The sequence below is a fragment of the Indicator indicator genome, chromosome 2, assembly GCF_027791375.1.
Source record: "Indicator indicator isolate 239-I01 chromosome 2, UM_Iind_1.1, whole genome shotgun sequence".
NCBI classification, from domain to species: Eukaryota; Metazoa; Chordata; class Aves; order Piciformes; family Indicatoridae; genus Indicator; species Indicator indicator.
Window position 1 is genome coordinate 38120038 of NC_072011.1, and position 17833 is coordinate 38137870.

Below are 17833 nucleotides of genomic sequence, written 5' to 3' on the forward strand. Positions count from 1 at the left end.
CCACTAAAGTTCCTGGAAACTGAATGTGCACAAAGACTACATTTCCTACTCCTAGTGCCTCCCACCCTAAATAATTCCTACATAAGTTGAAGAGAGACTTAAAGTTTATTGAAACTTTATATGCTGAGGATGGTGAAATATGGCTGGAACGTGTAACTTTTAGAAGCACCTAATTGCCTTTGCAGATGAGACGAATAAGCAAAGATTACATAACCAAGTATATTTTCTTAATTGCTGGTTCTCTTTCATTTCTTTGCTTGCAGACATAAATCCAGCAGTCTGTTATTCTATGGCATTCACCCTCTTCTGGAGCAAAACCTTCCCAAGAGCAGGGCTGGTATTGCAGCAAAAATGCTGGTGGTGTGAGAGTGTGTCTAAACTGCACTACGCAGTGCAGTCTGTAGGCACCGAACACAGGTCTGGGTACAATAATATTTCTGACCTAATGATCCTCAGACTGGGGAGAGAGCTGCACTAGAAGCTAATGATAACTAGATATGGAAAATTCATAGAGACCACAGAAGGCCATCAGGAAATGCATTTAATCCCAAAACTACCTTGAAGACTCAAGTAAGGCTTAAATAATATAAAGACCTTGAACAGGGCGTCTGCACCCAGACCATAGAAGTTGACTGAAATTTTGAAGCCAACAGAAAAATCTTAAAAATTACCAAAATTGTTGTAAGAATGACACTAATGGTAAGGAACCCTTGCATCTTCACATCTCCTTGAGGGCAACAAGGCACTTTCCTTCCATTAAAAAAGAAAAAATAAATCTAAATTTCCAGTGACTGTGAGTTGTTTGTCATTGAATCATAAACTCCAGCTTCAGCTTTGTAATTATGTATCATCATAATATGCTGTTTAGTGCTTGAGCTAATACGATATCTGAATTCAGGAAATCAATGCTATGAAGAAATAACCTGAAAATCATGTTAAGACTCCCTCCATTAATATTAGCAGAAATAGGAAAGAAAGCATGTGTATAGCAGTTCCTTAGAAATTTTATTCACACACAGGGATATATACACATGCATGCCATATCTATTGTCTGTGCTTATGTGTATTCCTGAGAATTTTACAGTAAGATAATTCAGCCAGAAATTATTCTTGGCATGCATGTGTGTAATTCTGTAAATTCAATACAATAAATATCTGCATTTTTACCAGTTTGCTATGAGTTCTTGTGGTTCGTGATCTGGGGAGCATAATAATACACTGAAGGAGTCTGGTGTGTCAGGAAGTGCTGAATTATAGCAGTTGTTCAATAATTTTTTTCCAGTTCTCAGCTACCCTGCAAACTGCTTGTGCCTGAAACAGTTGCAGCTATTTGGTATTACTCAGCTGCACCTCTTGGTGTCCATAAACGACATAACTGTGCCCAGATAAGGCACAGGCAGTGAGTGTGATAAGTACAAAACTGAGGGAAATACTGAGATGCAGGATTTCCTGTAGGCTTAAGTACCTCAGGTAGGATTATTCTGATTTTTAGTATTCATAGGTGTTTTGGCAAGGTGTGAGGGATGCAGTATACAGCCTGGCTACACTTATTTTCTAGTTATGGAGAGTTCACTTCACTGGACCTCTCATTTATCTTTGATTTGTGTGTATGTCCCTATGGGGCACAGTAAGGAGGCAGAAGGCACGATGCTGAGAGTGTTAAGTGGGACATTCTGCTCTCAAGTGGAGATCCTTGTGGTGCAGTGGCTTATTATGCATCATGCTCCTTGCTGCAAAACAAGATGGTGGTTTTCTACTGCTCCTAGGTGCTTAAACCAGACACAACTTCTTGGTATGTTAAAAGTTACACAGACACATATTTTGGCCTGTGGGATCAGGAAGGTTGAGCGAGGACTAGGTAATGTGCAGTGCATAGTCCTTGGTGTGAAAGAGCCTTTTGGATTTATATTATACTTAAGGTGCTGGACTTTTCAAATCTGTCCTGAGGTGAGAGGACTCTTGCTAGGTCAGTTTGGACTCTATTCTTGTACAGTGCAGCTGTAATTGTAGGTCATCATAAAAGTGAAGAGACAAATTGGGAGACAAACATTAGTGTCTGCACAAGACAACTGGATATGGAGGATTCTTCCATCAATGGAGGAAACATTAGCAGAAATGGGGACAAATACACCAAATTCAAATAAAGCTAACACAATCATGGTATAGCATTAAAAAAACAGAGAAGTGATTCCTCACTCAGTAGCAATCAACTGGCCAGTGTACTGAACCTGCAACAGAAATACTGATTTTTGGATGCATGTTTTTCAAAGAACGCAGATAATAGTAATGCGAATGAAGAGTTATAAAGTATAACTGTCAGGAAGAAGAGTCTGGAGAAACATCTTCCAGCTAGAAAGTGGAAATTTGGTAAATGTCTCTGAATTTATAGAGTTCTGAGTAGTCACACATTATTTTGATTAGTTAGTGAGAATTGAGGAGGAATTATTTGCTTTAAACTAGAGAATGGACAATTTAATTAAACATCAGTTCAAACTCTAATAGGATTACAGAGGAAGTCTCTTGGATTTCAATCATTGCAAATATCTAAGGCTAGAGATAACACTCAGGTTTCCTTGCTTTCCTTGTTGATAAAGGTTTCTGGTCATGGCAGTTTTAGTGTAACCGCTATGCAAAGACACAGAGCTGCTCCTTGTTATCATGTTGAGTTGTTTGGTGGTTGACAGCCTTGCCTCTTACCCAGATCTCTTCATCCACTGTTTATTCCCTCTCTAGAAGAATGTTGAGAGAATAATAATAATTCTACTAAATGCAGACTTAATTCTGATTGCATCTTACATGCACTATGTAAGGAGTAAGGGAAGGGTTTTAAAAAAAAAGAACAAAAATATTCCCTGAACACTTCAGAAAAGGCACAACCTGTAAATCTGACTTGGTATTACTGTGGATAACAATAAGGTTTCAATAGATGACACAAATATGGTTAGATGGTGTAAATGAACATTATTTCACCTGACCCAGAACAATCACTGATCTATTCTCTCTACTGCATCTTCTGTAACTTCAACAAAATTTATCAGTGAGCAGTAATCTGCTGATGAGTCTGTGAACAGAAATCATGCTAAATATGAGTTAGAGATAGAAAAATAAGATATCTTTTTTCCTTATGATATGTTCTCCAGACTTCTCCCTACGTGTATTTTTTGATTAACTGAAGCAAAGAAGTTTCCACACTTTCCCGTGGGAATTCCTAGTAGCTATGAGACTTTCACTGTCAGGGAATTGTTACAGTCTCAGAGCAGAAATCTGTTCTTTGCAACACCTCATTAATTTGAGAGGAAGGGGTACCCATCTAGCTAAGTGCAGGGCTAGACTTCTAGCTTTTGCTCTGCTGTTTCTTTTCTATAATTGATAAAGGCTTTCTTACAGCACTCAGCCCCTGCAGGTAGTGATTACTCATTCTGGTTTGCTGCCTTTATCTTTTCTTCTGTAAGCTTTAACTCCTTTTCTGTAGTCTTCATTGGTTCCCTCCCTTCATCCCCAGTTCCACTAGATCTTTGAGCTGCCCTTGCAGAGTCATGTATTTCACTTTTTAACTGATTTCATTTTTCTGTGCCTGTGAGACTGTAGCCTATTATGCATTGATTAGTGTCTCGCAAGATTCTATGAGCTGCCTTAACGCTCAGAGATTCTAAATGTTTCTTCTTGTCATAGCTGCATTAGCTTTTTACATCATTATTTTAACCACATTCTGTATTTGAAATGTAATAGCTGTGGACACTCTGTGGGACCGTTCCACAGAGCACAAAATTCATGTGGCTGCATTAGCCATGCCAATATCTTAGGTTGGTCATAAGCCCTACCATGCTAGGCACTTCTTGTAGGATGTTAGCCCCCTAAAAAAAGGTAAGTATGAACTTACATTTTTTTTCTAGTCAAATCAGATTTTTATCCTTCCTTTTCTAGAGAAAGCCTAGTAGATGTGGTGCCTGTGGACTGCACTGCAAGAGGGTGGAAAGGTGATGAAAAGTTGTCATTTTTATGTATCATGATGATGAAGTTAACCCTGTGGGCTTTTTTTGGTCTGTGTAGTGATTTTTGGATGTTAGTATTTCCCTTTGAACAGCCTTGATGCTTCACACACTCATCTTGAGACACAAATAGCTCCATTAGCATAGGAGCTTAGAAGCTAAGTGAAGGTATCCTGCTGATCTGATTAAGTGAAATTATAAATCTTTGTATAAGCTAGACCTCTATAGCATTCTAAGCTTTCCATAGATCTTTCTCTGAACCCATACTTTTCTACTTCTGAACACCCCTTGTAAAGGTCATGTTGACAAAGAAATTAAAGAACCATTCTATGAACCAAGCAATGTATAAATCCTAGTGATCTTATAACTTGCTATGAAAGACAGACAATGTTTTTAAATCTGTGTCAATATATACCACAATAATGCAAACTTATTTTCCGCCTGTCTTCAAGGCTAGGCACTTAAATGATCAATAGTGTTTACTGAGTAGGAAAATTTAATTTATAACATAGATAGTAGAATAAGGGAAGGAAAATTCAGGACTTTGTTGCACCTTCAGATAAGAAAAAGTAATCTCAGAGTATTCTAACATTCTTAGGATATTTTGCATATTTAAACTCAGTTTTTTATTTTTAGGGCTGATCTGACCTGGAAAAGAAAGCTACTTTTTCTACGTCACCCTGGAAAGATATTTTCTTAATAATTCTTCATACAGGCTAGGAGAATAAAAAACTGCTTGAACCCATTAAAAAGAAAAAGAGGGAAAAATAGAATCAGTTTTAGAGTCAGGTAACTGACAATTCTCCACTCTTTTTGTCTGTTTTGTAGTATTATTTTAAATGAATCTCACGAAGAGAGATTAAAAACAAGTGCATCTCTTCTTTTTAATTTGATTTTTTTTTTTGCTATAGGAAAGTAACTCTGGATATTAAAGAGCTTTTTTTTGTTTCATTTAGGAGTTGATAATGGATTTCGCTTTGCAATTTCACCCTAATGGTAAGAATTTCTGGACAGGTTAACTAATTAACCCTTATAAATTCTGTATTTTTTCATGTAGCTATATGATATTACCTCTAGAAGAAAGAGTTCTGTTTCAGATGAGTGCCCCTCGACTTAATTAACATACATTAAATGAGCCTCCCATAAAAAAGAAGTGACAGGGAAGACTTTAAAATGCATTGCCTTAGAAAGTTTGCAAATGTCTGGAACAGTTTTGCTGCTTCATTACTCTTCAAGGTCATGTAAGAAAGCTTAATAATTAAGAAAGTTGGAGTGAAGAGTTGCAGTTCTTGAAAACAATAAAGGCAAATTTAAAATGTAGTTTTATTAAAGCTTGGCTATTTTACTATGAGACAGTAGACTGCTAATCTCTTAGTTTGTTTAAACAGATGCTATTTTCTTGATGACTGGATGACATTTAAACACACAAAATTATTATACAAGGGAAGAAACCTTGACTGGAAGTTAGAAAAGAAAATTTAAGCTCAAGAAAAGTTCAAGAAGAAAATTTTATTTTCTCTAATATATCCAAAACTTTGTGAAGTACCATTTCTCCTACCTTGGGAACTCTACATGTTGGTATTTTTTGATATGAAAAAGTTTGGTGTGTTTGTTTTTTTTGTATTGGTGTTCTGTGGTGCTCTGTTTTTTGTTTTTGTTTTTGTTTTTTTTTTAATATGGCAAAATACAACAAATCTATTCAAGTAGTTAATGTTTGAACCCTAAAGACAGACTTTGTTTACATGAGCATATTTGATGTTGGTAAAAGAGGAGGAGGCTTAACTGGGGGAATCACGAATTCTCCATCTCCCTTTGGTGCAACATTGTACAGCTACTTCTTACTGTACTTAAGTCAAGCTGACCACCATTTAGTGGCATGGAGGCACAGAATTTTTGGCCCATTAATTATCTACATCATATCCAAGCTCACTTTTTTTTCTTCATTTTATGAGGCTGGATTGGAAACTTTTTCTTCCTGCATGAAAACTGGTGACACCATCCACAGCTTTCTTGTACATCAACAAAAAATTTTAGTAAGAGAGGCAAGGAGAACAGCAAGGAGTCCTAATTCAGCACAGAGTTTCTGGACAATTGTTTTATGGCTTTTGCAAAAAAAAAAAAAAAAAAAAGGCTTGTATTGCACATGGAGTGATTAATCAGCTTCCAGTAGCTGTTAGATAATGTATTAATATCTGTTATTTTTGAAGTATACACTTAACTGGTCTAAAGGCTGGTTCTACCTAAGCATACATATTATTACCTTGAGCACCCAGAATATGTAGCTGAATATGTGGAGATATGGGTGTAATCTGATCTGCTCAGCTGAAGTCTTTAACTTTGAGCGCTGAGGAATAAATTCCTTGCTAGAGCAGTGTTTCTCTCTAACTAGATCTTCGACTTCTTAAAGCTGAATGCAGCAGATGGTACCTTCTGCAGTAGCATACCTCTTTAACATCGTGCTGAGGCTTTGGTTCAATAAGGGCTCTAGGCATCAATTTCTGCTGTGCTCTACTTTTTATAATCTTTTTCCTCTTCTTGAGAGACTCCCATTTCTGTCAAGACAACATATTTAGTCATTTACAACTACTGAATTCATTAACAGAAGTGATTCTGTGCCACTCCAAATTGGTTAATAGGAAACAAAATAAACTCCCTATTTCTCTTGTTCTTACCTTCACTCTGTATTCTGTGTTTCCCTCCATTCCTTGCTTCCTTCTGCTCCTCCCAGAGGTAGACAGCTGCTAACACATTTCAAGAACAGATATGTGTTTGATAGAGTTGGGGAAGGTTAGCAGCGCAAAGGTGGTGCATTTTAATTTATTTCATCCCTGGCAATCCACCTGTACAGCAGAATGTTAATTTTTCCTTGACTGACTCTAATTTGGCAAGGGCTATAAACAGCTTAAAAAAACAACAAAGAAATAGACACCTTGTTGTTCTACTTCTGACACCAGCATGGTAGTAAGATAGGAGCGGTATAAAACTTTTGAAACAATTTGTCTATTTACTGGTGATAATTTTTGAGAATTTGTTTTGGTACTTCTCTCTGTCATGTTTATTGGGTTCCCCCTCAGGCTCTCAATGAAAGCTTGCATTCAGATCTTTCATTTTTACAGACTGAAGTCTTTCACTGTGATCTTTTACATGATTAGTAATATTAGTGATACCTAAATGCTTTTTTTTCCTTTCGTAAAATTAAATAGAAAAAGTGATTTATAGGAAAATAAAAGTGAGACTCGGACTTCTCCTCTCTGGTTTGTTTTTTTTTGTTTTGTTACTGTACAATGTTTTTCATTATCAAAAGGAATCTAAACCAGTTCCTTCACATATTATGCTTCTACAAGGTTCATTAGGAACCATACTCAGCAAAGTCCTTTTTAAGATTTATGCAAAACAGTAAGCAGAACTTCAGAAATTGGATGTTATTACATAAGCTAATATAATATAAGCTAATACAATACAAATATGCTTGGTGCACTGCTCTTTTGTTTGAATTATGAAAATGTTCTCACTAACACAGTTATTAATGCTGCAGGCCAGAGAATGTACAAATGTGACTCTTTCCAGAAATCTGTATCTATAAGACTCAATTATTCTGCTTTCCTTGACTGAGTTAACATTTTGCTCTAATAACACATTTGTTTCAAATTTCGTATCTGACTACAGGCATTGTTTAAAACCCTGTCCCTCCACAGTATCTTCTCTATGTTCAATAATCTTGTTTTCCAATGGAATTTACTTTTCTGTTGCTACAAGAAATGTTGGTGGTTTGTTTTTTATTTTTTTTGTTTAATTTATTTGGCTTTTGTCTGTCTGCTGTTGGTTTTACTTGAACTCTTCCTTTGTTTTTCTGTGTATTGGGAACTGATCTCAGTCAGAGGTTCCCAGGTCATTTATCTAATCTAAAATAATATCTACAACAATAGGTGAATAAAGATCATAGTCCATTCCGGCTACCTCAGATGTAGATGATTCAAAAGAGTCAAATCACAGGAAAAACAGCAAACAGCTTGTTTCCTCGCAGATGGAGCGAAGAAAGGAACAGGGACTCTCAGGTGACTCAGGGCTCTCAGGGTTCGTGCACCGTAGATCTCATGGACTCTCCTCTTGGGCGCGATGCTGTGTCTGCGCAACACTCTGAATTTAACCTCTCTCAGCCAAAGTTAGATTTCTTTGTGGAATGCACTGAATTTCACCATTTTCTTGCATCATCCAATAGGTGTGACCAGGACCTTCAGCAGAAACCACCCCTTGGACAGGTTTGGCCTCTCCTGAAGGAGAAAATACCCAAACAGTTTTGCCTAACAGATTCTTTTCTCTGATAACAGGAACTCTATCACCTTCCTCCTTTCGCAACAAATCTGATTGGGCAGGTCCAGCTCTATTCACTGAACCTCTACTATTCACTAACCAGGTTGCTTGTGCTAAATGTTTCTCCCAGTTTTTCAAAGATCCACCCCCCATGGCTTTGAGAGTGGTTTTCAGCAAACCGTTGTAGCGTTCGATCTTCCCTGCAGCTGGTGCATAGTAGGGAATGTGGAATATCCACTCGATGCCGTGCTCTTTGGCCCAGTTTTTTACAAGATTGTTCTTGAAATGAGTTCCATTGTCTGGCTCAATCCTCTCTGGAGTTCCGTGTCTCTACAGGATTTGTCTTTCCAGACCAAGAACGGTGTTACGTGCAGTTGCATGAGGAAATGGATAAGTTTCCAACCATCCAGTGCTCGCCTCTACCGTAGTCAGCACATACTGCTTACCAGATCGAGAACGAGGTAGAGTGATGTAGTCAATCTGCCATGCAGTGATCCATGATGCTTTGGAGAAAGGTGGAGCTCCAGAACACATTCAGTTCATCGATGACATCATTGTCTGGGGTGAGACTGCTGAAGAAGTCTTCGAGAAAGGTAACAAAATCATTGACATTCTCTTTCAAGCTGGTTTCGCTATCAAACGAGACAAGGTGAAAGGACCTGCCAGAGAAATCCAGTTTCTGGGAGTGCAGTGGCAAGATAGTCGCCGTCACATCCCAATGGATGTGATAAACAGAGTCTCCACCACGGCAAATCCCATCAACAAGAAAGAAACCCTGCGTTTCTTAGGCATAGTGGGATTTTGGAGACTGCACATTCCTGGATACAGTCAGACAGGTGGAAAAGGTTTTACTATGGGAAGACAAGCAAGTTGCATCTTTTCTGTGTTTTTTTTTTCAGCAATTACTCCTGTTCAGATATGGAGGGATTTGCTATAAAGAATTTATTACTTTTTTTTTTTCCTTTTAAACCAGATGATATTCTTAGTGATAGCAATATGATTTTTATCATTATGCCTTGATACAATTTTCATAGTGATATTCAAACACAGCATTGAGCTAAAGCCTTTCTATATCAACAGCAAGACTTTGAATCAGGAATGAATAGACTTAAATTAATTTTCAGAAGTCAGGAACTCCTTTTATTTTCATTTTGTTTTACACTTGCTTCTGATGAACAAATTACTGGTTTTAGAAGTTGCTCTCACTCTTCCCTTTCAGTGGCCTGTTTTTTGTTTGGAGATTCTGTGCCACATCTACGTTCCTTATAACTTAGATTTCAGCTGTGCTGACCCTCCCATCCAGGTCATACATGCTTCACCTAGCAGCAGTTGATATTCATATCCACTCTGAATTTTCTGATCTGTGTCAACGTTTTTCTTCTTCTTTCAGCCTTTTTACAGGGAGGATCTTTTGCTATCTAATAGAGGTAACTAAGACACCAATTTATTTCCTTTAGGCAACTGTCTTCCTGAGCTGTCAAATTTTCTGTGCGAATGACTTTTGAAAGTCACTGAGATGCAGACAGTAGATGTTTTCTGACCATTTTTATGTTTATATGGCAAGGTTAGAAACCTAATAGATTCAAATTCAGAAAGTACCATCTTAGACAACGTGTTAAGAGAATTAATTTTATTAAAAAAGTAAAGAATGGAACAGAAAGCTTGAAGTCATTATTTACAATTCTGACAATGCCCTCCCCCAATTATTAAATAAAAACTCCACAATGTTTTTTCCATGCAGAACACAAAACTGTGTAACTTCTAAGCAATTAATTTTTGAAGTTTTCATTTATATGTATCCTTACCTTTGCGAGTAATATTTTCACCATTTCTATTTCTCTAAGCCAGCACAGATATTACTCATCCTTCCATATTAGCACCTGTGTTAATTTCAGCAAAAATATTAGAGGTTCTCTGGATAGTAATGAAACCTCACTTATAATTTTTAGTCTGATAATGCTATTTTAGAAGGCAGCACATGAAAGTAGGTAATTAGAAAGAAACCTGTATTACTATACTCTTTTCAAAGCAAATATTTTCTCTTCAAACCATTGTTGTCTGAGTATCTCATTTACCAACATTGTCCATCATCTTCTGCTTCCTTTTCTATGATACTAAGTCATTGGAAATAATTCTGTGAGATTTGAAGAGCTCTCTCAGTGACTGTGTTCATGGAAGCAAAGGCCAGCCAGATCATCAAGAGTGGCTAGTCAAACCTATTGCAGATCGATCATGCCACTAATTACAGCTGAGCTGTTGTTCATTGTTCAGAGTGACATTCAGTCATAATTCAAAGGTTTTGTGATAGAAGGTCCAGAAAATTCCTGGCAAAGTAGCTCCAAAACCGGTTTACCATTACTAAAACAAATCTGTATTTTATTTCTACACTTTACAAGATTCAATATGATGTCTGGTTTTGACCTCCAGTTGCTGTAGCCTGGGATTCGTTATTTTTCTTCCCATTTTAGAATAGACTTAAATGTTTGTGCAGTCAAAAATATTTCTTTTTTTATCTCTCTTCAGTCAGAACAGCATTATTTTAGTCTTGATGTCCTCCTATGATGTGCCCATGTTGTACAAGAATGCCAGTGGGTGTGGTTTGATAGGTTGTCATTTTTTATCTTCAACTTTCTTGAACCGCTGGGCAGCCCTTTCAGTGATACTGAAATAATTAGCACAGAAAAAGCTCATTTCACAAGTGCTTCAGAGACTGATGAATCCACATCATTATCACAGTTTGCAGGTCTTAGAATCTGAGATAATTTTCTGAAACTTCTCCACTATCTCATATGTGACAGAGGACAAAGGAAGCATACCCTCTCATGTTAACAGAGAGGGACTAAAGGGTCATATATTGGTTGAGGCCTGTCTTGGGCACAGCAGTCATGAAATGATAGAGTTTCTCAGTTGTTGGAGAAGTAAAGAGAGGGGCTGATAGAAATGCCACCTTGGACTTCCAGCAAGCAGACTTTGGCCTGTTTCAGCCAATGGTTGACAGTTCCTTCAGAGGCAGTCCTGAAGGCACAAGCAGTCCAGGAAGGCTGGACATTGTTCAGGAAAGATGTCTGAAAGGTGAGAAAGAGGTCATCCTGTGATGGATAAGGTTATTAATTATGATTTATGAAAATACAAAAATTAATATTTAATAATATGAAAATATTTATAACCTTTAATCAATATTTATATGCAGATCCTAGTGCACAGTCGTGGAATATATCCCATAAACTTATACACCCCATAAACAGTTTAACAATCTTGAACCAAATTAGAAAAAAACAAATTGTTATTCAATTAGGAACCAAGACTGCAACTCTGCTGCTTGTCCACCAGATGGCGACTCGACAAGATGCTTGCTGCAGCTAAATAGCTAGGGATCAGGCACATACAATTTAGGAACCTTTCAGAGACTTAAATCAATTTATGATCATGAATTATGGCTCCGGGCTTGGCTGGGGAGGCTGTTTATAAACTATAAGTTACAATGCCATGCGGGCTAAAGTATGGGGATTTTAAGCAGAACCACAACTGGTGTTATGCACATTGCTATGCAGGTTGCTAAGTTACTGCTATGCTGGTTGCCAAAGCTAAGGGACTCAATGTGGCTGCAGCTGCTGTGGCTGCTGGTGAGGTTCCAGGACTTGCAGGGATCCAGTGATGGCTCCTGGGGCAATTCCTTCTGGACATGTGGAGGCAAGCCTTCTCCCATGGCTGCAGGGGTGCCGAGTAGAGTTCTGTATCATCTGGACAGGCTCTGTTGAGTGGCTCCCTTGGTGCTGTGATCCTAAGGAATCGGCAGGGCACTGTGTGGGAGCGCTTCCCCTTATGAGACTGCCAGAGTGCATGAGAGAAAGCGGGGGGGGGGCAGCGTGGAGTGGTGCAGCTTTTCCCTTGCTCAGCTCAAAAGTGTGAGAACGGCTGATTCCTTCAATTTATAAGCTGGAAACCTGATAAAATATGAATATGATTTATTAGATACCAAAAATTATTTTTCTGAGCTAATTTGATCCAGGTTCATTTGCCTGGTCAATGATAGGTTGATTGCACACAATAGGACACTAATGAACAATGGAATAACAGTCTAGAAAATCAGAAACTTGGAATACAGAGGAACAAACTGGAAACTCTTATAATGTAAAAACAAAACAGCAATACCACCTTGGCAGGCAGGACAGACCCCCTTGGCCTTGCTATGGAGTTAAGCCAAGTGAATTAGCTTTAGTTACTCACGAACCGCTGAGCTTCTAGTCATCAAAACTTTTGCCAGCTGGAGAGATACAGGGAGCTGCAGGGATAATCCAAAGGCAAATCCCAAATTGGAGGAAGTGAGGGAGAGAAAGAGAGCATGCTGCTGTGGTATGACTCGGGACAACACACTGCTATTAGGACAATAGCAGGCAATCGCCCTGAAGACAGGCACGAAGTGGGTGCTTGTCACCACCTTGAATCCCATTAACAAATAGGGTGTGGGCTTTCGAATCATCCCCTATAAATTCCCCTTTTGAAAACTGAATGGCCCAATGGCAGATTACCTATTCAAATCTAGCCAATCAGTTCAAAATGCTGTATGGCAGGCAAACTGCACACACATTCTTGACTAGCCTCTGACACATGTAGTTTTCTATGTGAAACGTGAGGCAGAGGGTCCAGCTTCCACCCCCCCAAGGCAGCCTCAACAGTGCCTGCCTATTGGTTCCTCGACCTCAAACGTGGACCTTGCAACAGGGAGGGAAAGGGCAGTGGCCGAAGAGGTTTAGCTCGTTCATTAATGCCTCTCCCAGGACAGTGACTGCTTTCCTGTTTCTAGGGTTACAGGGTAGTCCTTTGTGAAGCTGTACAGGGCACTCACAGGTGGTCCCAGCAGAGCACAGGACGGATGATGCTCTGAGTTATGTGGAGCTTAATTCACAGAGCTGTGGAGTGGCAGGTGGCGGCTCCCTATCCTGCAGCTGGGCGTGGTCCTTGCTTTGCCAGCAGGCACACAAAGGCCTGCTTTGCCTCGCAAGTCTGCTGCCTCGTGGCTGTAGCAGACACTTAGAACTGTCAAAAGGTTCAGACAAGTTCTTTCCCTGTAATGGTAAGACTTACCATCAGGGCTCAGTCCCTTTACGATGCGGTGGCAGCTTCTTCCTACTGGTGCGACTGCGATACAATGCAAGGCTGGCTGTAGTTGCAGAGCAGCTTGCGAAGGACTCTTTGCAGGCTTCTGTATAAACTGAGGCATGATGGTGTTTCCCAGGTAGCAGGCTTCTCTCTGAACTGCAAAGAAAAACAGAGCATGCATGAGGGCAGAGCATGTGCAATGGAGCTTAATACCAGAAGCAATAGCAAAAGAGCTTAGTAACCAAAGAGCAAAGAGCAAACAGCAAAGGGCAACTTGTTTACAGTTTGGGGAAACATTTATAATATGCTCAAAGCTTGGATTTAGTTGATAGTCAAACTTGGTAAATGCCTTTGGCCAATAACAAAGCATGTGGTTAGAATTATGCCCAAACTTGGAAGAAGCAGGAGCATCCCACAAGGTGGGTGCATGATGTTGTTTACACCAAAAAAGGCAGGCTGGGTTGTTTACCCTGGCTTGGTGATGCCTGGCCCTTTGTTTACTTGGCTCTGGGCTGAGTACCAACTCCAGAAAGGAGGGGGTAGGGGGGATGTGAGCAAAATATGTAGGAACAAGTTTTGGCAATATTTGAGGCATAATTCTGGGCATAAGGCTGCCTTCACCACACATGCCCGTGTGTTGAAAGACAAGTTATTGGGGAAGAAGGCCAGCCTGGCTGAATAAAGAGATTTGTTGCAACTCAAGAATAAAAGGAGAGTTTATGATCTTTGGAAAAAAGGGCAGGCCACTTAGACTACGATGCTGTTGTGAAGACATGCAAGGAGAAATTAATTTGGCTTCAGCTGTTGAAGAGGACAGGAAATGCTTCTACAAATATATTAGCAATAAAAGGAGAATTAGGGGAAATCCCTGCCATTTATTGGATGCAGCGGGGAACACAGTGGGCAAAGATGAGGAAAAGGATGGAGTACTCAATGCCTTCTTTCCCTCAGTCCTTCGTAGCAGGACCAGATTTTTTACTGGTTTGTATTCTCTGTTAAAGGAGAGACCGTGCACCTGCGTACTGCATAATTGCATTTCAATGTCTATTATAGGTTGCTAGTGCTGAAAAGAACATGAAGTCACTTGCTTCCTTCCATCCTCAAAGACACCTAAACTATTCTTGATCAATATTTGTTCAACCTGGTCTTAAAAATGTTTGGTGATAGGCATTCTTCTACCTCTGAATGTGGGAAGGTGTTTTACCTTCTTGACTGCTAAAAATTATTTTAAAGGAAAATTTGGTATAATGGTCTCAAGCCCCGTAACTACTGAACAAGGTGGATTAAATATTTTCCTATGAGTTAAGAAAGAATTTGGTTTATAAAGTCCTTCTCTTTGTTGTGCACCGTAGTGATTTTTTTTTTTTTTGAAATGTGCCTTTTAGCTTCCTGGCACGGTTGTCAAAGTCAGTAAAAACATCGTAGTGGTTTAATAACTATCTGTGTTGTATCTAGATATTTTTCCCTTCTCACCCCTCAAAATTCAGTAACAAAAAAAAAAAAAAAGAAAAATAAAAGGCAGTGGTTATCATTATGTTCTGTCACTGTCAACAGGAGGATGCACAGTTTCATTGTCCTTGGTGAGGTGGCTTCATCTTTAATGAGATAGTCTTGTCATATCAGCTCAATGAATGTGTATGAAATATCCTTTCCTGAGCCAAGAAATTTTTCATGGCAGCATAGTATGCTGATTCACATGAATATGTGATGGGTTTGGAGTGTTTCTCTGTGTACATGTGAAAAATCCAAACTCCAAAATAATATCCCCACTTCTAACTATTATGCTTGGACATAGCTGAACATTACACTACAAGTTTATTGAGATCATGGGTCTCATTAGTTTCAATTGTGTGATCGGTTCTTAGATTAAGAACCCAAGTCCTAGTCTTGATGTGCAGTGGTTGTAGACAACCCTCTTTGTGGAGCCCTTTGCAGCCACATATGGAGTTATGTAAGTACAGAATGTGATTTCTCCCTCCATTGGTTTTACAGGTCATGACGATATTTTTGGTGTCTCAGCTCCACCCATCACCAAGTGTCAAATGGGTCAATACCTCCATTGACTCTGATGCATTTGGAACTTTCATCACGACTGCTAGAATTGTAAGCCTGTTCGAGACACCTGCTTGGCAAATCTTACTAAAATTACAAAGCAAATAAAGCAGTAGAAAGTTGACAATAAGTAAGTGGTAAAACCTATGCACAATAGACTATTACAGCATCACTCTGTTCCTGATATTGTCTTGCTGATGCTGTGTGAATAAGGTGTAACATATATTTTCATATCTATGAAAATACTTTGTATTGGGGGCTATAGGAAGGATGGGGACAGTTTTTATCAGGGCCTGTTGTAACAGGGTAATGGTTTTATATGTTGTGATAGGGTAATGGTTTTAAACTAAAAGAGAGGAGATTTAGACTAGCTGTGAGGAAGAAATTTTTTATGACAAGGGTGGTGAAGCACAGGAACAGGTTTCGTGAGGAGGTAGTGGAAGCCCCATCTTTGGAAACATTCAAGGTCAGGTTGGATGAGGCTCTGAGCAACCTGATCCAGTTAAAGATGTCCCTGTTCACTGCAGGGAGGTTGCAGTGGTGATTCTATGACAGGTACTCAAACATTTTGTGAACTTTATAAATGGAGCTGGTAAAAAAGGCAGTGAAGAGTGTATGGAGAAAATACGGATTATTTCTGATTACATTATTTGAAAATAAAATTTACCAAATAATTTCACTCATGTAATTTATCCAGAGGTAAGTAAAAATGTCACTGGAATAGTTTTCCTTTTTTAGACCTTATCTCTGTGGCTGAAGGACTTGTTTACCTCAACTTGCACTTCCTGTTGTCTTTTGCTCTGTGTCCTTGATACTTATACTGCTTATAACTGGATCTACTCTTCATTCCTCCCTCACAGGGTGTGTGGGTATGAGAAGCAGATGTTCCACCTTTCCTGAGTATTTGTAATCAGCAGATGAGTGTCTGTACCCTCAACTCCACAGCTTTCTGTCATTTAGTAGATTTAAGAGCAATTCAAGGCTCAGTTTTCCCCAAGACATTTGATGATATAATGAAGTATTCAGTCATGTGAAAGGCATGTAAAGGCCAGCTAGTTGCTTCCAGAAGAGAAGTGAAAATGGATAAATTAACAAATACACTTGGTCTCTCACTAACAGATTAGTTCGGGCAAAGATGAGATTACTCCAAATATGTGTAAGACTGAATTAATATTGCTGACCCACAGAATTAAATGGCTTATGTGCACATAAGCAAAATCTCAGTGTTATGAGTCATATTAGAAGCATGATTCACATTGGTATGTTATGCTTTTGAAATGTGTCTAAAACCAACAGAAAAACCTCTCAGAAAATAGTTTACAAGAAAAAAAAGTGTCTGCTGTGTATTTAATCTCTTTTGGTACTTCTTGGAGAACAATGGCAACATTAGGTACTGCTGACTATTAAATTTTATTGTCAAGATTTATGGATTTCAATTTTGGTGTATACTTGTGCTTCTGTTTAATGGTTTGTATACCTATAAACCAAGGAAGTTGTACTGCTTAATCTACTTGCAATTCCTAAAGCACCACAAAATTCTCTTAAGAGTCTTATATTTTTCTAAGTGTTCTCTGCTGTTAAGGAATTGCACTTAACTAATAAATGATATGGCATGATTCCAGTTGCAAGGGGAAGCAGGCTTGGCTCCTAAGTTCCTGGCTTCTCCTGCTTGCCGTGTTGTGGGCTCTTGGCTTTATCCCAGGCTTAGGATCAGACACTCGAGGCAGGGCAAGGCAACTCGAGGTAGCTTCATACAAGATGGGTCCAAGAAGGGAATTCAAACACAGTTTGAGCAAAGCAATACTTAAATGCAAAGTTTAAGGGCAAGGCAAGGCAAGGCAACTACAAGTCAGCCTGCACATATATCTTGCCCGAGATCCATTTGGGTAACAGGGGCAAGTGAAGGCAGCACAGAGTCACCCAATAAAAATTGGTTCTGCCAGGCTGAAGCCATAAAAGGCAAAACAAAGGCTTTGCTTCTGGGGGAGCAGTGGCCAGTACACGTGCTCTTACCCCAGGTAAACAACTTGTTTACCAGACATGTCTCTTTTGTTCCTTTCCCCGCATTGCCCTGACTTTCTGCAGGAAAGAGCCGGGAGAGGGGGACCATGTCTAGACACCTTAGGGCCTGTCTGGGTTTTGTGCTGGGCCTGTTTGGCCCTACCATTGCATCTGCCAGATACAGTGCAACATTTTTAGAGATGCCTTGGTTATGGCCTTTTCTTCAGGTGCATGATATCTGATTTCCTGCCTTTCCTCTTTCTTAGTTCTTGCTTTGCAGTGTGATTAAAAAAATCAATAATTGGAGAATGGATATCTCTACATTTCTTATTTGGAAAATACTCTTTCCTTAGAAATAATTAATGACACTTTCAAGAAAG